General features: G+C 39.1%; 1 protein-coding gene across 2 annotated transcripts in view; it reads left to right on the plus strand.

Annotated features, from left to right (window-relative positions):
• Positions 1 to 14,840, plus strand: part of YIPF1 (Yip1 domain family member 1) — a 58,529-nt gene extending 43,689 nt beyond the window's left edge. For both annotated transcript variants that reach the window (XM_077149580.1, XM_077149581.1), the window contains one exon: positions 14,296 to 14,840. The gene's annotated coding sequence lies outside the window, so the exon portion shown is untranslated. The remainder of the gene's footprint in view (positions 1 to 14,295) is intronic.
• Positions 14,841 to 24,705: the final 9,865 nt, after the last annotated feature.

Below are 24,705 nucleotides of genomic sequence, written 5' to 3' on the forward strand. Positions count from 1 at the left end.
AATGTTTTCTTCTAGCAGTTTTGTAGTTTGTGTTCAACCAGACCTTTTTATCTTTCTGTGTGTATACATGTATATGTCTGTGTATATGTATCCCTCTTGTCAAAGATTTCAATTTTGAGATTCACATGGAATTAGCTTTCTGGAGTTGGGAAACATGATCTCTTAGATGCTTCTATAAAAAGAGCTTCTGCCTTTTGTTCCCTGCATCCCCCCACCCTTATGTGAAGAATATATATGGATTTGTTCCAATTGACTTCAGTCCTGGTGGCTTTTTTCCCAATTTCTTTGCGATTTCTCAGGCTGGTCTCAAGCCCAGAGTGTGACCAGTCTTGAATTACTCATAGGATTCTCCAAAGTTTATAAATTCTCAGGCATAGTTTGTTCTCCAGGGATTCTTTGATTTCACTATCAGTGGTCAGCTCAGTGAGTTGGAGTACAGGAAAAAGACCCAATTCCTCCATGGTTTGTTCTTTGCTTACTTTTTCTGACCTCCTCAGTAAGCCAAAGCTACAGCCATGCTGAACTGCTTGCCATTGCTGGACCACATTATACCTTTGCACATGCTGTTCCATTGCCAAAATGCTTCTTTCCTTCCAGTAGTTATCACTTACCTTGTGATCCCATTATACTCTGTATTGTATACATCACTCCATTATGGTGTTTGAAACACTGATTGTTGACTGTGTGTCCATCTGCCTATGTACTTGTTTGTTCACTCATTTATTCATTCATTTGTCCTCTGTCTACTAATATATCTCCCCAATTATATTTGACTCCATAAAAACAAGGAATGGGTGCTATTCTATATTCTCATTGTCCACCAGATGACCTAGACCATAATAGGTGCTCAACAGATATTTATAGATTGAATCAACGAATGAAGCTACACTCTACACATGATCTCCTTGTGGGCCAAGAACTTTTACTTGATTTTGCAACCATGGGCTGCCCTTCCTGCCCAAGATACTGCCTCCCAGGGGCATAGGATATGTATGGTACAAGAGCAGGGCCTTTAACATCAAATAGGATTAAAATTATATCTCAGCCCTGTCATGTACAAGTGATGTGCCTTGGGTAAGGAACTTACTCTTTATAAGCCTCAGCTTCCTTTTATAAACTATAAGGATGATAAAACTTACATTATGGGATTTTTAAAATATTAGGATAATGTTTATTAAATCTCTTGGCACATAGTTAAGGTTCTAGTAAAAGAATAAAAGCTACTGCCACTCTGAGAGGTGGTGGTTCTCGTTGACTTTCCTTGACTTTATTTCCGTTTTGTAAAACAAATGGGGATTTTCCCTTTTATTGAGGAGTTGGGGTTAGAGGCACTACAAGTTGACAAGATGTGATTGGTCAAATAAAGGCATCCTCAGTGACCTTGTTGGTTAAAATAGTCCCATGGCCAGTGGAATGACTAAGGAATTGTAAAATGTCACAGCTCACCTCCCTGCCCCTCAACCCACTCTTTTCACTGGGGCAGAGCCCTTGGAGATGATATGGGTTTTCCTCTTCTCCTTCTTCTTCTTTTTTTTTTTTTTTATGTGTGCTGTATGGGGGGGGATTACATTTCATCCTTTTTCCATGTGGGTATCCCTATATTGCAGCACCATTTGTTGAATTTTTGTTTGTTTGGGAAGTGCATGGGCCAGGAATCAAGCCTGGGTCTTCCACACGGCAGGCAAGAATTCTACCACTGAACTATCCTTGCACCGCCCCACCCACTTCTTTTTACAATAAGGAAGCTGAGGCCAAAGGAGGAAAGTGCCTAACTCAAGGCCATCCTAGAGTTCAGCAGCAAAACTGAGACTAGAATATTAACATGCATATATTCCATTTTATAAAACACTTTCCAGATCACTCTCTCCTTGGCTGTTCTGACCAGTCCTGTCAATCCCACTGTATAGATTAGAATGCCTAACTCAGTAGGTCTTAGTTGACTAAGACCTTCCATCTCTTAGAGGCAGAATTAGGTTTCAAACCCAGGTCTTGGGGAGCCAATTCCAGAGGTTTCTCTACTTTTCCAATTTTTAAGCTGATCTTTCCTACCATTAAAACTGCAGGCCAATTGTCAACACTACTGATCTTTGACTTCTCTCTGGAGCCCTCCTTTGCTGGTAGAGACATGCTTTAGTTCCTAAGTTCCCACACTTTTTGATTGCACATCCTATCAGTTAGAAGAGTTTGAAAATAGATGGTAATTCATATTTTAAAATTTTAACTTATGTCTGAGACTAAAGCAAAAAAATGTTTGTTTGGTACAAAATTTATATTTTGGTTAGTGCATCTCCTAATATAACTTATATGGACAGTTTAATTGAACACCATAAGTACATGGAACCTTGAATAGGACATGAGATTTTGTAGGTTTGTCCAGAGTGATGTCCTGATAAATCCCAGAGTGATTTAAGCAGTGAATAAAGAAGTATTTGCAAAGTCCCATTGGGGGAATAGTGAGAACTATTCCTCATTTGGAGAAGGCTTGATATTCTCCCAAGCAGTGAGGTACAACAAAATCAATAGGCTGAACCCTCAATCTTGGGGTTTGTTCATATGAAACTTATACCCACAAAAGATAGGCTAAGCCTACGTAAAATTAGGCCTAAGAGTCACCCCCAGAGAACCTCTTTTGTTGCTCACATGTGGCCTATTTCTCAGCCAACAGGGCAAGCAAATACACCATCCTCCCCCTCTCTACATGGGGCATGACTTCCAGGGGTGTAAGCCTCCCTAGCAACTTGGGACAGAAATCCTAGAATGAGCTGGGACTCAGCATCAAGGGATTGAGAAAACCTTCTTGACTAAAAGGGGGAAGAGAGAAATGAGACAAAATAAAGTGTCAGTGGCTGAGAGATTTCAAACAGAGTTGAGAGGTTATCCTGGAGGTTATTCTTACGCATTATATGGATAACCCCTTTTTAGTTTAAGGTGTATTAGAGAGGCTAAAGGGAAGTGTCCGAAACTGTAGAGCTGTGTTCCAGTAGCCATGTTTCTTTAAGATGATTGTATAATGATATAGCTTTCGCAAAGTGACTGTGTGATTGTGAAATCCTTGTTCTGATGCTCCTTTTATCTACAGTATGGACAGATGAGTAAAAGGTATGGATTAAAAATAAATAAACAATGGGAACAAATGTTAAAATAAATTGGGTACAGGGAAATACTAGTGGTCAGTGAGAGGGAGGGATAAGGGGTATGATATGTATGAGTTTTTTCTTTTTTCTTTTTATTTCTTTTTCTGGAGTGATATAAATGTTCTAAGAAATGATCATGGTGAATATACAACTATGTGATGATATTGTGAGCCATTGATTGCACACCAAGTATGGAATGTTCATACGTTAGGAATGTTTACATTGTATGTTGATTGGTTTTAGTAATAAAAATTAAAAAAAAAAAGAGTTTGAGTGCTGCATTATCTAATGCTGCCTAAGAATATTACTACAAACTTAGCGGCTTAAATATCACACGTTTATTGTCTCAGTTTCTGTGGGCCAGGAGTCTTTGCATAGCTTAACTTGATCTTCTTCAGTTCTCTCAAACGCTGCAAAGTATTGGCCAGGTCTGGGGTGGTATCAGAAAGCTAGATTGGGGAAGGATCTTCATTATTTTCACATGGTTGTTGTGAGGATTCAGTTCCTTGTGTGCTTTTGGACTGAGGGTCTCAGTTCGTTGCTGGCTGGAGGCTAGAGGCTGCCCTCGGTTACTGGCCATATGAGCCTCTCTGTATGGTGGCTCCTTCATCAAAGTCATCAAGGGAGAGAGTCAATAGAGACAATCTATTAGCAAGACAAAAATTACAGTATTTTATAACATAATCATGGACTTGGCATCTATCACCTTTGACCTATTCTGTTGATTAGAGAAGCACGTCACTTTCTACACTCAAGGGGAAGGGATTATACAAGAGCGTGAATACCTGAAGACAGGGATCATTGGGGGCCATTTTAGAGTCTGTCTATCACTGTGCTGTCTATGTAGCACATACCCATGGTGGGTATATATTTGAAGTATTTACATCAACTATTAAAGCTTAATTCCTTTTTTTTAATAAAAAATATAAACAGAAAACTAATATTTTCTTCCTACCACCCCAGTGGATTCTTTCCAAGGCTACATGCCCTTAGAGTGAGCATATGCTAGGTTGTTTCCATTTCAGTTTCATTGTTTACACACTTGTTCATCTTATCCTGCAGATGGATTCCATTGTCTGTTGGAAGAGAAGGCACTAGCACAAGATGGGTCTTTTCCTTAGGCTGCGGTCCATGGGAAAGGGACTGGGCCTTATTTCACTTGGATTCCCACTGCCTAGCTAATGCCAGCCTGGCACATAGACCAAGTGCTTAGTTAATGTTGGGTGGGTGGATTTCTGACCTTGTGCTCATTTGAAAGTGTTGTATACCCCCAGAAAAGCCATGTCTTTTAATCCTGATTCAATATTGTAGGGTGGATACCTTTTGATTAGATTATTTCCATGGAGACATAGCACTCCCAGCTGTGGCTGTGACTTTGTGATTAGATTATCTCCACAAAGATGTGGCATGTCCAATTGTAGGTATGGCCTTTTGGTTAGATGAAGATTTGACTCCACCCATTCAAGGTGGGTCTTGAGTCATTTACTGGAGTCCTTTAAAGGAGGAAACAATTTGAAGAAAACTCAGATGCAGATGCTTGGGGAACAGTTGCTTCAGAGCTGACAGAATCATGGATGTTTGGAGATACTTGGACTGCTGACAGAGGGAGCAGATGCCTAGACAGGCAGAACCCAACAGACATGAACATGTGCCCTCCCATGAGAAGCTAAGCAACCCAGAATCCACAGTTGTGTCCTGAAGAGGCTAAATGAAGGTCCACAGACACTTGAAGAGGAAACCACTGGCATTAGAAGCTGGAAGCAGGTGTGTCTTGATTAATTTACTGGAATCCATTAAAAGAGGAAACATTTTGGAGAGAATCAGAAACAACAGAAATGACAGGGCTGACAGAAACTTCAGAGCAGAGCTGACATAGATACCGACACTTAACAGAGACACATATGTTTGGAGATACTTGGATCCCAGCAGATGTCTCCATGAGATGTTAAGCAAGCCAGAAACTGGAGAAAGCCAAGCCAAGAGATGAAAGCCAGTCCTGGAAAAGCAAAGTGAGGAACCCCCACAGGAACAGTGGCTAAAAACACAAAGCCCAGGAGAAAGGGACCAGCAGATGCCAGCTACCTGACTCCCCAGCTGACAAAGTTGTTCCAGATGCATCGGCCTTTGTTGAATTAGGGTATCTTTCCCTGTAGGCCTTAACTTGGACAATTCCATAGGCTTAGAACTGTAAATGTCTTACTTAGTAAATTCCCCTTTTTAAAAGCCATGCCAGTTGTGCTATATTGAATTCCAGCAGCTTCCAAACTAACACACCAGCTGACGGAGGTGTTCCAAATAGCATTAGCCTTTCTTGAGTGAAGGTAACCTCTTGTTGGTGCTTGAATTTGGATACCTAATTGACCTTAGAATTGTAACTTGTAATAAATTCCCTTTATAAAAGCTGTTCTGTCTCTGGTGTATTGCATTCCAGCAGTTTTAGCAAACAAATACAGGCCCTTTGCAAGTTAGCGCTAGAGTCACAAGCTATAGTCTTTTACCAGAGATGCCTTTGCTCACTGAGTCCCAGGGAGTGCTGACCTTTATCACTCCTCTAACTCACACATTTATTAAGGATACTGTGTGGCCTGTGTGAGCCAGTTATTCAGGACCTAGAAAGTCAGATACGGTTCAGATATAGGCCCTCTCATCTATGGACATTTGATCTTTGATAAGGCAGTCAAACCAACTCACCTAGGACAGAACAGTCTCTGCAATAAATGGTGCCTAGAGAACTGGATATCCATATCTCACACTCTATACAAAAGTTAACTCAAAATGGATCAAAGACCTAAACATTAGGTCTAAGACCATAAAACAGAGGAAAATGTAGGGAAATGTCTTATAAATCTTATACCCAAAGCAAGAGCACTGAAGAAAGAAATAAATAAATGGGAACTCCTCGAAATTAAACACTTGTGCACATCAAAGAACTTCATCAAGAAAGTAAAAAGACAGCCTACACAATGGGAGACAATATTTGGAAATGACATATCAGATAAAGGTCTAGTATCCAGAATTTATAGATTGTTCAACTCAACAACAAAAAGACAGCCAATCCAAGTACAAAATGGGAAAAAGACTTGAACAGACACTTCTCAGAAGAGGAAATACAAATGGCCAAAAGGTACATGAAGAGAGGCTCAACTTCCCTGGCCATTAGAGAAATGCAAATCAAAAACACAATGAGATATCATCTCACACCCACCAGAATGGCCATTATCAATAAAACAGAAAATGACAAATGCTGGAGAGGATGTGGAGAAAGAGGCACACTTATCCGCTGTTGGTGGGAATGTCAAATGGTACAGCCGTTGTGGAAGGCAGTTTGGTGGTTCCTCAAAAAGCTGAATATAGAATTGCCGTATGACCCAGCAATACCATTGCTAGGTATCTATCTACTCAAAGAACACAAGGGCAAAGACACAAATGGACATTTGCACACCAATGTTTATAGCAGCATTATTTACAATTGCAAAGAGATGGAAACAGCCAAAATATCCATCAACAGACGAGTGGCTAAACAAACCATGGTATATACATACGATGGAATATTATGCAGTTTTAAGACACAATAAACTTATGAAGCATGTAACAACATGGATGGACCTTGAGGACATTATGCTGAGCGAGATTAGCCAAAAACAAAAGGACAAATACTGTATGGTCTCACTGATATGAACTGACATTAGTGAATAAACTTGGAATATTTCCTTGGTAACAGAGACCATCAGGAGATAGAAATAGGATAAGGCATTGGGTAATTGGAGCTGAAGGGACACAGGTTGTGCAACAGGACTGAATATAAAAACTCAGAAATGGATAGCACAATACTACCTAACTGTAATACAATTATGTTAAAACACTGAATGAAGCTGCATGTGAGAATGATAGGGGAAGGAGGGCTGGTGGCATAAATGAAATCACAAAGAAAGATAGACGTTAAAGATTGAGATGGTATAATCTAAGAATGCCTAGAGTGTATAATAATAGTGACTAAATATACAAATTTTAAAAATGTTTCTGCATGAGGAAGAACAAAGAAATGTCATTACTGCAGGGTGCTGAAAATAGATGGTAATTAATATTTTAAAATTTCACCTTCTGTGTGAGACAAGCAAAAAATGTTTATTTGGTACAAAATTTATATTTTGACTAGTGCATTTCCTAATATAACTTATGTAGATAGCTTGATTTAATACCATAAGTACTTAGAATCTTGGGTAGGATATGAGATTTTGTTGGTTTGTCCAGGTGATGCCCTGATGAATCCCAGAGTGATTTGATCAGTGAGTAGAAAAGTATTTGCAAATTCCCCTTCAGGGAATGATGAGAACGGGGAGAAATTCAGTCTCCCCAAATTGAATTCTTGATATTCTCACAAGCAGTGGGGACAACCAAAGCTAAAGGCTGAGCCCCCAGTCTTGGGGTTTGTGCATATGAAACTTAACCCCACAAAGAATAGGTCAAGTCTACTTCAAATTTAGGCTTAAGAGTCACCCCCAAGAGAGCCTCTTTTGTTGCTTAGATGTGGCCTCTCTCTCCAGCCAACACAACAAGCAAACTCACCACCCTCCCTCTGTGTACGTGGGACATGACTTCCAGGGGTGTGGACCTTCCTGGCAACTTGGGACAGAAATCCTAGAATGAGCTGAAACTGAGCATCAAAGGATTGAAAAGACTTTCTCAACCAAAAGGGGGAAGAGTGCAATGAGACAAAGTGTCAATGGCTGAGAGATTCCAAACAGAGTCGAGAGGTTATCCTGGAGGTTATTCTTATGCATTGAGTAGATGTCACCTTGTTATTCAAGATGTTATGGAGAGGCTGGAGGGAACTGCCTGAAAATGTAGAGCTGTGTTCCAGTAGCCATGTTTCTTGAAGATGATTGTATAATGATATAGCTTTCACAGTGTGACTGTGTGATTGTGAAAACCTTGTATCTGATGCTCCTTTTATCTACCTTGTCAACAGATGAGTAGAACATATGGAATAAAAATAAACACTGGAGGAACAAATGTTAAAATAAATTCAGTTTGAAATGCTAGTGATCAAAAAAAGCAAGGGGTAAGGAGTATGGTATATATAATCTTTTTTGTGTTTTTGTTTTATTTCTTTTTCTGTTGTCTTTTAATTTCTTTTTCTGAATTGATGCAAATGTTCTAAAATGATGAATATGCAACTAAGTGATGATATTGTGAATTACTGATTATATATATAGAACAGAATGATCATGTGTTAATGTTTTAGTTCGTTTGTTGTTTTTTTTTAATAAATAAATAAAAAGAAAGTCAGATATGGTCTCTGCTCTCAAGGAGTCTTGGTCTGATGGGTAGAACAACTAAACAAATAATGGCTATGTTGTGTGAGAAGTGCCATAGCCAAACTGTGAAGGAGTGACTAATTTGGCCTGGAGGAAGGTTTCATGGAAAGGATCTGGTATGAACTGTGTCCTGAAGGATGAGTAGAAGCAATCAGTTTGCTGTTCCGAAAAGGATAGTCAGCCTCTCATGGCTTTTGGGAAGGGGCATGATGACATGACAAGGGCCTACATCACTGAGAACAAGAAAATATGAGCCCATCTGGAGAGGCAGAGATACAGAACATACTAGTAACTGTTGTCTGGGTCTCTCCCATGGCCAAAATTCCTGACATCACCCTGGTGATGCCCTGGTGAAGGGCTTTCTTGACCTACTCCTGAGCTGGGACTATAGCTCCTTACTTACATTTTAGTTCTGAAGCCTCCAGTCCAAGCATCCTGGATGCTGTAACCCTTCAAATTAATTGGAAGCTGGCATCTGAGGAAAGCCAAGCCCCCACAGCCCTTGCAGCCCTCACATCTTGATTTATATGATTTGACACCTCTGGGCTTTGCTCAGATCTGTAAACTTGGGTGTCAGTGCCTCCATTTGGATGTCAAGCCTCTAAATGAAATAGTGATGAACAGCTTCTTTGATTCCTCCCTGGCAGTAGCATCAATCGCTTTGCCAGTGAGAGGGGCTGTCCAGAGCCCTGGACACTGCAAATTTATGAGCTGACTGTGTCTTCTACTGTAATCTCTGGACTGCCAGCTTTCACTGAAAATGAATGGTTTCTAATCTTGCTGATAACGTTCCCCATGTAAATCTGAGCCTTGGCGGGCTTAGTTTGGGGCAGATTACTGGGAGGGCATTAACTTTCTCTCCCTGGAATGTCAGGGTCATAGAGGCTTCCAATTACTTATCAGGGAAGCTACTCCTACGTAAGTCATTGAAATGTAATTATAAAGAACATCTGGGTTCCTTCCTTCCTTCCTTCCTTTTTCCAAATTAACTTATTACCTGAAGGCCAGTGCCATTTCTTCTCTGAGTCAAGACCCTGGTAAAGCCTGGGAACTATACCTAGGAAGCCTTGCTTTGGTTCAGGGACAGAGTATCTGAAGGATTGCATCGATTTTGGAACTGCCTTCCCAGGGTTGCTTACAAGTGTGTCTGTCCAGAGGAGGGCAGCCAGCAGATAATTATACTGCAGTATGATAAGGGCTTTAATAAGAGATGAACAAAGGGCTTCTAGAGACTGCTTTGTAATTAACACCCTCCTGATTTGACACACAGCGTTTATATACAATTATCCTTTCAGTCACTCATATCAAGAGTGGTCATTTCGTAAGCCAAAGTTACAAACCTTTTAAAAGGTTTATACACATCAATTTTTTTGTTCTGAAGTCAGCTTTGATGTAATACCGTAATTACCACTTATTATAGTACATTACCCTTTAACTTTTTTATTGTATAGTATATCATATATACAAAGCAAAAATATTAAAAAGCAATAGTTTTTTTAAATTTTTTATTAATTAAAAAAATTACAAGAAACACAAACATTCCCAACACATACACTCAGCAATTCACAATATCACATAGTTGCATATTCATCATCATGATCATTTCCCAGAACATTAGCATCAATTCAGAAAAAGAAATAAAAAGACAACAGAAAAATATAACAAACAGAAAAAAAAAAATTTTACAGGCCATACCCCTTACTGATCTCTTTCATTGATCACTAGCATTTCAAACTAAATCTATTTTAACATTTGTTCCCCCTATTATTTATTTTTATTCCATATGTTCCTCTCATCTGTTGACAAGGTAGATAAAAGGAGCATCAGACACAAGGTTTTCACAATCACACAGTCACATTGTGAAAGCTTTATCATTATACAATCATCATCAAGAAACATGGCTACTGGAACATAGCTCTACATTTTCAGGCAGTTCCCTCCAGCCTCTCCATTACATCTTGGATAACAAGGTGATATCTACTTAATGCATAAGAATAACCTCCAGGATAACCTCTCGACTCTGTTTGGAATCTCTCAGCCATTGACACTTGTCTCATTTCACTCTTCCCTCTTTTGGTCGAGAAGGTTTTCTCAATCCCTTGATGCTGGGTCTCAGCTCATTCTAGAGTTTTTCTCAATCCCTTGATGCTGAATCTCAGCTCATTCTGGGATTTCTGTCCCACGCTGCCAGAAAGATCCACACCCCCGGTAGTCATGTCCCACGTAGACAGAGGGAGGGTGGTGAGTCTGCTTGCTGTGTTGGCTGGAGAGAGAGGCCACATCTGAGCAACAAAAGAGGCTCTCTTGGGGGTGACTCTTAGGCTTAATTTTAAGTAGGTTTGACCTATCCCCTGTGGGGTTAAGTTTCATATGAACAAACCCCAAGACTGGGGGCTCAGCCTATAGCTTTGGTTGTCCAAACTGCTTGTGAGAATATCAAGAATTCAACTTGGGGAAGTTGAGTTTTCCCCCGTTCTCACCATTCCCCAGAAGGGACTTTGAAATACTTTTCCACTCACTGATCAAATCACTCTGGGATTCATCAGGGCATCACCTGGACAAACCCACAAAATCTCATGTCCTATACAAAATTCGATGTACTTAAGGTGTTCAATCACTATCCACATAAGTTATATTAGGAGATGCACTAGTCAAAGTATAGATTTGTACCAAATAAACATTTTTTGCTTTAGTCTCACACATTAGTTGAAATTTTAAAATATTAAGTACCATCTATTTTCAGCACACTGCAGTAATGACATTCTTTTGTTCTTCCTTATGCAAAAACATTTTTAAATTTGTACATTTAGTCGCTATCATTATACACTCTAGGCATTCCTAGACTATCCCATCTAAATCTTTATCATCTATCTTTCTTTGTGATTTCATTTATGCCACAGCCCTCCTCCCTCTATCATTTTCATATGCAGCTTCATTCAGTGTTTTAACATAATTGTATTACAGTTAGGTAATATTGTGCTGTCCATTTCTGAGTTTTTATATTCAGTCCTGTTGCACAATCTGTATCACTTCAGCTCCAATTACCCAATATCTTACCCTATTTCTATCTCCTGATGGTCTCTGTTACCAAGGAAATATTCCAAGTTTATTCACTAATGTCAGTTCATATCAGTGAGATCATACAGTATTTGTCCTTTTGTTTCTGGCTAATCACACTCAGCATAATGTCCTTAAGGTCCATTCATGTTATTACATACTTCATAACTTTATTCTGTCTTACAGCTGCATAATATTCCATCTTATGTAAATGTCACAGTTTGTTTAGCCAACTGTCTGTTGATGGACATTTTGGCTGTTTCCATCTCTTGGTAATTGTTAATAATGCTGCTATAAACATTGGTGTGTAAATGTCCATTTGTGTCCTTGGCCTCGTGTCCTTTGAGTAGAGACAGCATATAGAAGGGTCCTGTTTTTTAATCCATTCTGCCAGACTATGTCTTTTGATTGGAGAGTTTAATTCATTAACATTCATTGTTATTACTGCATGGTTAGTACTTTCTTCTACTATTTTGCCTTCTGGATTTTATATGTCATATCTCATTTTCCTTCTTTTTACCTTTACTCATAGTCTTCCTTTCTACACTCTTCTCCACACCTCTCTCTTCTGTCTCCGTATCTGTCTCTAGTGTTTCCTTTAGTATTTCTTGCAGAGCTGGTCTCTTGGTCACAAATTCTTTGTGATTTTTTGTCTGAAAATGTTTTAATTTCTCCCTCATTTTTGAAGGACAATTTTGCTGGATATAGAATTCTTGGTTGGCGGTTTTTCTCTTTTAATAATTTAAATATATTATCCCACTGTCTTCTCGCCTCCATGGTTTCTGCTGAGAGATCTGCGCATAGTCTTATTGGGCTTCCCTTGTATGTGATGGATTGCTTTTCTCTTGCTGCTTTCAAGATCCTCTCTTTCTCTTTGACCTCTGACATTCTGACTAGTAAGTGTCTTGGAGAACATCCATTTGGATCTATTCTCTTTGGGGTGCGCTGCACTTCTTGGATCTGTGATTTTAGATCTTTCATAAGAGTTGGGAAATTTTCAGTGATAATTTCTTCCATTAGTTTTTCTCCTCCTTTTCCCTTCTCTTCTCCTTCTGGGACACCCACAACACGTATATTTGTGCGCTTCATATTATCATTCAGTTCCCTGAGTCCCTGCTCATATTTTTCTATTTTTTCCCTATAGTTTCTGTATCTTGTCGGATTTCAGATGTTCCGTCCTCCAGTTCACTAATCGTAACCTCTGTCTCTTGAAATCTACCATTGTAGGTTTCCATTGTTTTTTTCATCTCTTCTGCTGTACCTTTCATCCCCATAAGTTCCGTGATTTGTTTTTTCAGACTTTCCATTTCTTCTTTTTGTTCATTCCTTGCCTTCTTCATATCCTCCCTCAATTCATTGATTTGGTTTTTGATGAGGTTTTCCATGTCTGTTCGTATATTCTGAATTAAATGTTTCAGCTCCTGTATGTCATTTGAATTGTTGGTTTGTTCCTTTGACTGGGCCATATCTTCAGTTTTCCTAGTGTGATTTGTTTTTTTTTTGGTGGTGTCTAGGTATTTAATTACCTTAATTAGTTTATTCTGGAGATTGCTTTCACTTCTTTTATCTAGGGTTTTCTTGCTGGATGAATTTGTTGTCTATCTGTTCTTTGACATTCCGTTCAGCTTTATCTGGACCTTTAGCTTAAGTTTTGTTTAACAGAGGAGAATTTTTCAGTTCTTGTTTTCTTGTTTCTTGCCCTGCTTGTGTGGTGCCTTTCTGCCACACACACTTAGGAGGGTCTACTTAGATATTATAGACCCCAGCCAGATTTTCCCAGACCAAACTGGCCTCCTATCAGGAGGAAAGAGTCACCTGTGTCAGTTTTCCCTGAGGGTGAGACCCAGCAGGTTGAAAGACTTTCCTGTGAAGTTTCTGGACTCTGTTTTTCTTATCCTGCCCTGTGTGTGGCGCTTGTCTGACTGCAGGTCCCACCAGCATCAGATGATGCAGTACCTTTAACTTTGCCAGACTCTGCTTGCTGGGGGCGTGGTGGAGAGAGAGGAGAGGTTGTAGGCTGGTTTTAATGGCTTCAAATTACCAAGCCCTGGTGTCTGAATTCCTTGATGGAGGGATTCCACCTGGGTGGGGCTGCACCCCTCTCCTGGGGAAGGCACAAGCTCCAGACAAACCCCCAAAAGAGCTCACTTCTGCCTATGCCTGGGGCAGTTGCAGCCTGAAAAGTCCTGCCGCTGTATCCAGAGGCAGTCAAGCCTTTGTAGAAACATAGCCACAAAAACCTCTGTTTCCTTCTTTTTTTTCCCCCTTTTTCTGTCAGTCCTTGCTGCCTTGGCACGGGGGCACAAATGAGCAACCTCTGCTTTGATCAGGTCACCTAAGCTGGGGGCCTATTTTTAGTAGTCAGAATTTGTTAATTAGTTCCACAATTGGCGTTTGTTTGTCCCCAGTCCCTGCTGCTGGTGAAGTCCTTTCCTTTCCTCTCTGAGAAGTGGCCTGTGGGGGAGTGGTGCTGGCCGCTGCAGCTTTGGGAACTCACGGTTCTGGGGGGTGCTCGCAGTCAGTCCAGCTGGTCCAGACTGGGGTACGCTGTGTGTCCGGTCACTATCGTGGCTCTGGGAGCTGTTCTGTACTGTTTCTGGTTATTTAGTAGTTGTTCTGGAGGACTAACTAAAATGCACACGCTGTTAAGCCGCCATCTTGACCCAGAAATTGACTGATTTGGTTTTGAAGTACCTCTGAATATAAATAAAAAACCTTTTCTATAATTTAGCTTCTTTCTGTATGAGTGAATATTTATCTTGAAAGCCACACTTTTTGTTTTTTAGTTCTCTTTGACGTTGTTGGAATGTGGTTCTTTTGGGCCTGGCATCCACCACAAGAAAGCAGAATGACCAAAGCCAGCAGGAAAACTGATGGACTGACTAACCACCAACATCTGGATGATGCTGAACTGAAACCCAATTATCTGTTTAACAAACAAAAATTAAATGGTGTTCAGCACATGTCTTTAAGCTCTTGTTTTTCATCCATTGATTACCATTGTGATTATGCATGGATTTGAAATGAAATGCAAGGGACTGGGCTAGGCTTGCTTAAGTGCCCTCCCATTTGCCTCCCATAATCATGTGACATGCTTCAGTTTATATATACCCTCAGTACCTGAAATGGATCCATCCTAACTTCTGCTGTCTTTTGTCTGAATTATGTACAGATTACCTAGGTGATCCTCTTAAATCCCAATGCTTGCCATCCTAAAGTAGCCAAACAGCATGGATTTTGGTGGGTATTAATTTGGAGCCTGGAAATTTGTTTGGTGATCTGATCTTGGGGAAATTTAACCTAATGATTGCAAAATAAATACCTCACATAATATCTGTGTCTGTATTTTATTACTTTTATCTCAAGTTCTTCTATAATGTTTTATCTTTGATGTCCAAATTCAGTGTACTGGATGCTTCTGGGAATCTGATTGAAATTGCTAGTGGTTATGATGTGTGGGTTAAAATGGACATCTGAAGTTATGCTCCTGTAGGTATGTAACCTTGGGTTTAACAGACGTACTTGTTTACAAACTGTCTTGACACAAAAATCTTAGAAAATTCTCTTAGAGTAATTGGAATGAATTCCTGACTAGAGTGCATTTAAGGAAGAAACCTGTGACACTTCAAATATACTTTTTGTTTGAAGTGTAGTCCATTTGGGATCCCGAGTTTCTGTTGGGTCATGATTGCTGATTTCCTATTGTTTCTATTGTCCGATTTAGGACAGAAGTTCCCCATGTATTTCTGAGACAGCTATGAAGATACATTTGGACTTAAAATGTCAACCATACAGATAAAAGAAGATGCCCACAAATTCAGGCTACCCTGAACTTTAGTTCACTTTGGCAAGCATTTTAACACCATCTTATAAAAGAGTGGATGTTTTATCAAATAAGCCAGAAGGGCATAATCTTAGTATTAAAAAGTTAAATAAATTTGGCTTTATGAAAATTTGGCTACATTGTTAATTTTTTCTCACATAGCTATGGACCAATGAAAATTTCATGAACCAACCAGCAGCATCATTTGGAAGCCTACTGCTCTTACGTCCCCACGTAGCAGTTATGCATTGCATTCCACATGTAACAAAACACTGAAAGGCAATAGCTTAAACAATTTAGTGGTTTTGTTTTTCTCATAATAGAAGTCTAAAGATAGATGGCTGGCTCCATGAAACCATCTGGGATTCCAACTTCTTCTCTCTTTATACTTTTCTTCTTATCAGCAAGCCTTAGTGTTTTGGAATGCAATATACCAGAAAACAGATTGGCTTTTACAATGGGGATTTACTGACTTACAATTTACAGTTCTTAGGTTGTGAAAATACCCAACTCAGGGCATTAACAGGATGATACCTGGATTCTGAAGATAAGCTGCCAGTATCTGGGACATCTCTGTCACATGGAAAGGAACAAGACCAGCGTCTGCTGGTCCTTCTCTCCCAGGTTTCATTGCTTTCAGTTCTGGTTCCAGTGGTTTCCTTTCTAAGTTTCTGTGGGTCCCCTTTTAGCCTCTCCAGGAATTTTCTCTCTAAGTTTCTCTTAATTTAATTTCTTTTAAAGAATTACAGAAAAAGGATTAAGACCCACCTTGAATGAGGTAGGTCACATCTCAGTTGAAATAACCTAATCAGAAGGTCCCATCTATAGTAGGTCTACACCCACAGAAATGGATTAAAAGAACATGACTTTTTCTGGGATACATAACAGCTTCAAACTAACACACTTAGTATGAATTTGTCACTATCTGAAGCAAAGATGCCTGTTCTCCTGCAAAGTGTAGGCAGGGAGAAGAAGAAGGGCAAAAGTGAATTTACCTGCCTTTTTTTTAAATATATATTTTTATTGAGAAATCTTCACACACATACAGTCTATCTACAGTATACAAGCAGTGGCTCACAATATCATCACATAGTTTTGTATTCATCACCATGATAGTTTTTAGAACTCCACTTCAGAAAAAGAAATGAAAAGAAAAAAGAAAAAACTCATATATCCCATACCCCTTACCCCCCCATCATTGACCACTAGTATTTCAATCTACCCAATTTTTTGTTACCCCTTATCCCCCCTATTATTTATTTATTTTCCTTATATTTTACTCATCTGCCCATACCCTGGATAAAAGGGGCATCAGACACAAGGTTTTCACAATCACACGGTCACATTGTAAAAGCTATATAGTTATACAGTCTTCTTCAAGAATCAAGGCTACTGGAACACAGTTTAAGAGTTTCAGGTAGGATGGGCCATGGTGGCTCAGCAGGCAGGAATGCTTGCCTGCGATGCCAGAGGACCTGGGTTTGATTCCCGATGCCTGCCCATGTATAAAAACAAAAGATACAAAAAGAGTTTCAGGTACTTCCATCCAGTTACTCCAATGCACCATAACCTAAAAAGGGATTATCTATATAATGCATAAGAATAACATCCAGGATACCCTCTTGACTCTGTTTGAAATCTCTCAGCCACTGAAACTTTGTCTCATTTCTCTCTACTCCCTTTTGGTCAAGAAGGCTTTCTTAATCCTTTGATTAAGGTCCCACCTCATCCCGGGTCCCGCCTCATCCTGGGAGTTCTATCCCATGTTGGCAGGTAGATTCACATCCCTGGGAGTTATGTTCCGAGTAGGGGGGAGAATGGTGAGTTCACCTGTTGAGTTGGTTTAGAGAGAGAGGCTGCACCTGAACAACTAAAGCAGTTCTCTGGGGGTGACTCTTAGGCATAATTATAAGTAGGCTTAGCTTCTCTTTTGCAGGAATAAGTATTATAGGGTTGAGCCTCACGATCAAGGGCTCAGCCTATTGAATTGGTTGCCCCCACGGCTTGTGAGAATATCAGAAATTCCCCAGATGGGAAAGTTTAATATTTTCTCCTTTCTCTCCAGTCCCCTAAGGTGACTTTGTAAATGCTTTTTCATTCTTGGCTCAAATTACTGTGGAATATCTTGGGGCATTACACTAATCTAGGCCAGGTGAGTTTACCTGCATTTAATGAGCTTTCTCCAAAGCCCCACCCAATGTCTTTGCTTATAACTTATTGGTCAAAACTGTATCACATGGTCCCCTAGCTGCAAGGAAGGCTGGAAAAATACTCTTTAGGTAGGTACGCTGCCACATTGAATGAAACCAGAATATTGTTAGCAAGGAAGAAAGAGAATGGATTTTAGATAGTTAACTACTACATCTTGGAATCTCTACTTGTATAAAAGTTAATGGATGGCTGTTGATTGTTTGATTTCACTGGTTGGCACTATATAAAGAATTGAGAGAAAAGAATTCTGGGAATATGGCAGTGGTAGTAACATAGTTTATGAGCCTGAGTTCCTCCCATAAAAACAGAGCAATTGGAGTAGCAAAACCAAACACCTATGGACAACATCTACAACAAAACTAGGTGACAAGTTTTCACTACAAACCCCAAAATTCAAGTAGGTGCAAACCACTGACAGCTTAAGACTTGCATGGTATCAGCATCTTTGTGGAAAGAAGCAAAGGAAAGCAACAGAGTGACTTAGAAATCTGAAAATAACCCCCAAATAGCCAACAGGTACTCACTGGAAAATACAGTGGGCCAACAGTAGAATAGTCGCTAAAACTGGGTGGAGTTTTGTACAACCAAGGTTGCAACAGATGAGTGCAGGGGTCCAAAGTAAGGTCTGAAGAAGGTGGCGCAGCCCAGGCCCTATGAACTTTCAAAATTAGCCACAGCTTCTCTCCAGAACACCAGAGAAGAAACTTTGGGTAACAGAATACAAACAGGGCAGGCCAGAGATATCTGGGACAAAGGGAAAAGAAGTCCATAAAAGTGGGGAGAGAAGAACATAGCCAGGAGAGCTCAGAAAATAGACCATATTTTGGAACAGCTAATAAAAACATAGAAAAGGAAGCTGTAGAGCCTTGAATTTAGAAAAGCTATCCTAACTCACTCCTCCCTCCAAAATATGCAGGAAAACTAATTTCATGTAAAAATGAGCACCAGAAAGTACTGCAGTCAAATCTTAGTATGAAGTTATTATAAGAAAAGTGAGAATAGGGAGCAGAATAACATTCCTAATGACAATGAAAGCATTCCAGGAAGACATGTCCATAAAAACTACAACTTCATATTTCAAAATGAGCTAAAATAAATTAGGAAAATGTTACAAGATATGAAAGAATACAAATCAGAATTAAAAAGCAGAAATTAGGTATAGAACTCAGGAAACAAATTGGAGATAAAAGAGAAAATTCACTTCACAAATGAAGACTGAACCTGAAGGAATACCAGAGTGAATATGAACAACATATAATGCCTTAAGCAAATAAAAGTGAAAAGGAAAAATTTTAAATTTCAGAATGAATAAAGAGAAATCAAAGAATTCAAAAGAAGAGATAAATATAGAAAATAGGCCAAAAAAAGGTCTAGAAGTGTATTGTAGAGGTCACTGAAGAAGGGAAACAACAACAAAGCAATGGAAAAGAATGCATACAAAAAAACTATAATCAAAAGAAACTTTTCTGGAAAAAAAAAAAGACTTGAAACTGCTTGTAGAAACCTCACACCTCATACCTGGGGAAATTGACCCAGAAGAGCAACATGGAGGCATGTTCTTATAAAATGGATTTTAAAGAAAAAAATATATACATACGGACGTCCAGTCTAAAAGACAAATTCACTTTAAGGGGAAAGGAAATCAGATGGTCATCAGACTTTTTGACAAGAGCGCTTATGTCAGAAGAATACAGAGGAATAAGATACGCAAGGAAAGAAAATATGAGCTTAGGATTTTACATCCAGTCGAACTGACTTTCAGGTGTAAAGACAGCAGACGAAATACTATAAACGTGGAGGAACGCTGTTTTATTATTCCCACAAGACCTTTTTGAGGAGTCTCCTAGGGAACATACTTCAGACAACCAAAATGACTGGCAAAACACTGACATAACTGGTATTGAGCCCTAAATATATATTTACTTGTAGAACTAAGAATACATGATGACTAGGGGAGAGAATATAGTTTATAATGGTTTTACGCTGACGTACAGGGAGAATGGGGAGAGCATTAATAAAGTGAAATATGTTTGCTGATTGCCTTATTGTTATTAACTGAGAATAAAAGAATTTTACTTCAAAATAAAAGATATGACTTCAAATCAGAAGCTGGAAGACAGGAAAGGGAGGAGAAAAGTAACTAGATAATGAAATTTTGTTCATAAAAGGGAAAGAATAGACAATAACCCCCCCCTCACTGAATAGAGGTGATTAATAATGTTATTTAAAAGAACTCGTTAGGATAAAAATGAAAACCTTTGTAAATTTTTTTTTTAGAAGAGAGCAAGCAGATAAAGTAAACCATCCAGTGAAAAGCTATAAAAAGATTTGAAATGTTCAAATAGATATGGGTGTGGATCTTTGCTTCATTTGCTTCTCTCATCCTAGTCTCCTCTGTAAAATATTATACCTATATAATCACTATTGAATGAAGATCAAGTATTAGAATTAAATTTATATATGATTTACAGTGTCCAATATATAACACATATTCAACCAAATCAAGATCTCTAGCTTTCTTAGCTAGTAAGGGGGCAAAAGTAGGACCTGAACCCAGGACTGTCTTACGCCATAGTCTGCTCTAGTATTGAAGGCAGGATATAGTCAATAAATAGTAGAATTAAGGGATTTTTAGAAGAAGGAAGGAGTAGAGTGAGACAGGAAAGGCTCCATGGAAGAAGGCATGAGATTTGAAAATCCAGAGAGACCAGCTTAAGCAGAGGTATGGAGGCAGAGAAAAAATGATGCTTTAGTGAGGGGCGAGGGATCTATAAGCAGATCAATTTTGGTTCTTTAGACTCTTCTCCATCTTCATCTTTTTCTCAACTACTTGTAAACTAAAAACCAATAGCCACCTCTAATAGATGCATTGGTTGAGATTATGATTTAGGGGAGTTAGTGTCTAAAGATAGGGCCTTGTGCACTGGGCGGGATGGTGCTTACAGCAGGAATTGCATTCCAGTGTATACCCATGGGATGGTTAGGTTCAGGTGTCAACTTGGCTAGGTGATGGTGCCCAGTTGTCTGGTCAGGCAAGCACCAGCCTAAACATCACTGCAAGGATATTTTGTGGCTGGTTGATAAACCAGAAGGCCTTATTTATTAAATCATCAGTCAGTTGATTGCATCCGTGGCTGATTACATCTTTGATCAACTAAGAGTGTGTCTTCTGCAAAGGTATCCAAATCACTTGGATGAGACCCAATCAGTTGAAGACTTTTAAGGGAGAAGAGAGAATTTTCACTTCTTCAGCTAGCTAGCCAGCCTCTCCTGTGGAGTTCATCAAGACTCTTTATTGGAGTTACCAGCCTTGCTGCCTGGCCTATGGAGTTTGGACTCTTGCATCCCCATGGTTGCGTGGGATACTTTTATAAATCTCAAATTTACAGATATCTCCTGTTGGTTCTGTTTTTCTAGAGAACCCTGACTAATACAGCTTGGTACTTGGAGTGGTTCTTGAGAAACAGAATCTTAAAAATGAGTTTGAAAGAAAATCTTATTTCCTGTGGTCGCAGACTTGAGATGTCTGAAAACCAGACTCAGAGTCTCATTATGTGAGTAGCAGATTTACAATGTAAACTAAATTCTTAACCTTGCAGGGTGTCTGCTATTAAAGTAAGGGCTTTGACTGGAAAAGATTGGGATCCTGAAACTTGGAATGGGGTCATATGGGTTGATAGTGATGGCAGTGGGAACACCGAAATCCTGGTTTCTGCTTAGTCTTTGCTAGATAGACCTATAATGGTCTGTCCTTCGCCTCCAGCCTGCCCTGAGGAAATAGCCCAGTTGACACCTGAAACATCAACCGCTCCCGCCCCCCCATAGAGCCTAGTCATACTTATTTCTTAGTAAATGCCTGGCTCATATTTATTTCTTAGTAAATGCTGGAAGGGGAAATTAATAAGGTGGTACATAAAACAAAGTTTTTCAAGGACTCCTCAAACGCTCTTCAGGCAACTGCCATTTATTGATTTATTATTTATATCATTCTGAATAGGCTAAGTTATTCTACAATAACAGGGTTCCTAAATGTTGGCGGCGTAAAACAACAAAGTTTTATTTCTTGCTCATGTTACAAGTCCATCACAGATTGGCTGGGAGACTGTTCAGTGTAGTCACTCCGAGACCTGGGATGATAGAGCAATCACTGTCTCAAATATTGTTGGTCACTGTGCCAGACGAAAAGAGAGATCTGGTGGGTATCTCACTGGCACACCTTCCACCTATAAGTGACACATGCTACTTCTACTCCCAATTCATTGCTTAGAACTGTCACACACACATGGCCATGTCTAACATCGAAGAGGGCCATGAAGTACAATCCCATTATGTGTCCTTAGAGCAGAGGGCTGAAAGTATTTCCTGTACACCATTAGTAACTATTACGTTATATGAAAGGTGGGTAAAGGGCTTAGTTTAGATAGCTAGATATAAAGAACAGTGTACACAATTATCTTCCTTTTTACAGCTGACAAACTGATGCAGTAAGAGGGTAAATTACTTGCTCAAGCAATTAACTGCTATTAAGCAGGGTCCTAGGATTCACTTTTGCATTTGTCTGACTCCAATGCCTTTACCTGTTGCCTCCCAGGCACTTATGTATTTATGTGAAAATCCTTTGATCCTACCTCTTCCTCATATACTTGGAGACAAGGAAGCACCATGTAGCCTCATCTTCAGCCACAGACTTCTTTTTTTTCACATTGTCTCTAGGTCATAGACAGATGGCCTTTGTAAACAACCTTGTAAACAACTTTGTAAAGGCTGTGTTTAAAAGGAAGAAAAAGCCATTTGTGAAGATTGGATTATATATGTTGCTCAAATGCGCAAACAAATATGTGCGTTCTTCCTCAAGGATCTCTCTTTCTCTTCATTGCTTTTGTTTGTTTGAGATATGACCCCCAGAAAATAAGTGAGGCCAGACCCACCAAACAACCAACAAGGAGTGAAGCCTGATTCCAGAGAAGTGTTGTCAAAGGAAGGAGGAGAAACTTGAAACTTCCTTTCAATTTTTTGTACCTCTCAAATTTTTCCCTAAGGCTTGGTGTTAGGCAAAAATAATGGCTGAAGTTTGTTTTGGGGCACACCTTCTCTCTGCCTTAATGGGAAATGTAATTCATGGTTTTTGAATTTATTTTTTTGCTTGACTCATCAAAATACTTTTGCGCAAGAGACTTGGGAGGTTGAAGGAGCTGCCTTTCAAAATAAATAGTTTTTATTTTGCCTTTGAAAATGGCTAATCAAATTTTTATTGAGTCAGCAGCCTTCACTCTTAAAATAACTGAATTTGAAACTTGGAACTTCTGCTTCATGTACTAGGCTACAGCTGGGAAGCAAGGAGTTTTTTGCCACCATCACCCCTCATATTTTTCAGGCTGTAAAATGCCTAGGACTATATAGCAGCCGAAGGTTTTGAAATGAAAAACTTTAGGAAAATGAAGGTTCATTTAAAAATCTTAGGGCAATTTGAAAACAAACAGTAATTACTACATACCTTTACCTTGCTGGGAGAGAGTGAGAAATAGGTAGTTTAGAATGAGAGTCCAGATTCTTCAGGGTCTCAGATTATCCATGTGTTAGATCTTCTTGGCCTGTCCTATTTGTCACTTAAAAAAAATCTTTTTCGTCTCTTTCTTTATTCCTTTTTAATTAAAAAAATGTCCTTTCTCTGTTATGGCATTATCTGTTTTGTTTATTTGCTCTTGAGTTCCTTCTAGTTCAATCTTCATTTCTATAATTTTTCTTTTATACATATTTCCCCCTTGAGTTCTATCTCCTAATTTCTGAGTTTTTCTAATACTAATTAGTATTGCTCTTTCATATCTTATATAATTTTTCTTAATCCATATCGAAGGATTATAGTTTTCATCTGTTTAGTGCACATATTTTCCTGGCATGCTTTCACTGTCCATAGGGACACTTTTTAACTTTCCTTTTAAATAATCTTAAAAAGATAAGATGAATTTTCCAAGACCGTACAGTCATTAAGTGGTAGAAAAGGAATTTACCCAGGTTCATCTAATTTAAAAGCTTATAATTTTCTTCTGATAATATTTATCAAATATTGAAAGTCTACTCTGTGTCAAGCAATTTACAAACAAAATTTCACTTAATAAAACATCCTGCAGAATGGTTTTATTATTGATGAGGAATCTAAGGCTCAGAGAACAACTGCAGAGTGTTGAGGGCACTAGTGAGATGGTTTCAGCGGTTACAAGGAGTACTAACCACTCTATTGCTGATCAACAGCGACGGTGTGGTTCTAATAGCAGCAGCAGTGCCACCAGCCTCAGCAGCTTGGTATCATGGGCTCTAATGCAAAGTATGGGCTCGTAGACTCTAGTAATGCAAAGAAGTAGTAACTTTCTGGTATTTGGATAACACTTTCCTTCTCCCTTTTGCTATTATAGCCCTGTTCTTCCAACTGCTTTTTCAACCCTTCCAATATTTTTATTATCACATCCCTGAATTAAATCCCTCTGATTCAAAATCTAGCATGTTTTTGTCCTGAATAGGCACTGTCTGATACAGTAACTTTCTTCCATTCATTCATTCTTTTCTTCATTTAACAAAATTCATTGACTGCCTACTATATAATGGACATTTTGGAAACAATGATAAACAAGATAGACAAAGTGCCTATCTCCTGAAGCTTGTATACTAGAATAAAAGGAACTTGTATCCTCTGTACGTAGATAGATAGTGAACAAATAAACAAGATGATTTCAGATTATAAGTGCCATAAAAACAGAAGTGGCATAAACGATAAGTAATTGTCTTTCTGGTGTAAATTAAGTCAGGAGACAAAGGCAGGTAGTCCAGGACTGGTATGGCTGCCTCTGGTAATGAAGACTCCTTCAAACTCAGTGCTTCATTTTCCTTATGGTGTGAACCACTTCCCATATGGTGCTATAGCATATAACACATCCAAGTTGGCAGGCAGCTGAATGGAGGGAGGAATTAAGAAGAAGCAAAGAAAGCGTGCTCTCTTTTAAGGAGATTTTTGGAAAGCTACCATGCAATACTTTGATTATATTTACCTGGCCTGAACACAGTAGCCTGAAACCAGTCCTTAAGAAGCCGAATGTGCCTCTAGAGATGGTGATGTTTCAATTTCTGTAAAATTACTGAGTAATTGTGAAGATGGCCATACATTTTTTTT

The sequence above is a fragment of the Tamandua tetradactyla genome, chromosome 2, assembly GCF_023851605.1.
Source record: "Tamandua tetradactyla isolate mTamTet1 chromosome 2, mTamTet1.pri, whole genome shotgun sequence".
NCBI lineage: Eukaryota > Metazoa > Chordata > Mammalia > Pilosa > Myrmecophagidae > Tamandua > Tamandua tetradactyla.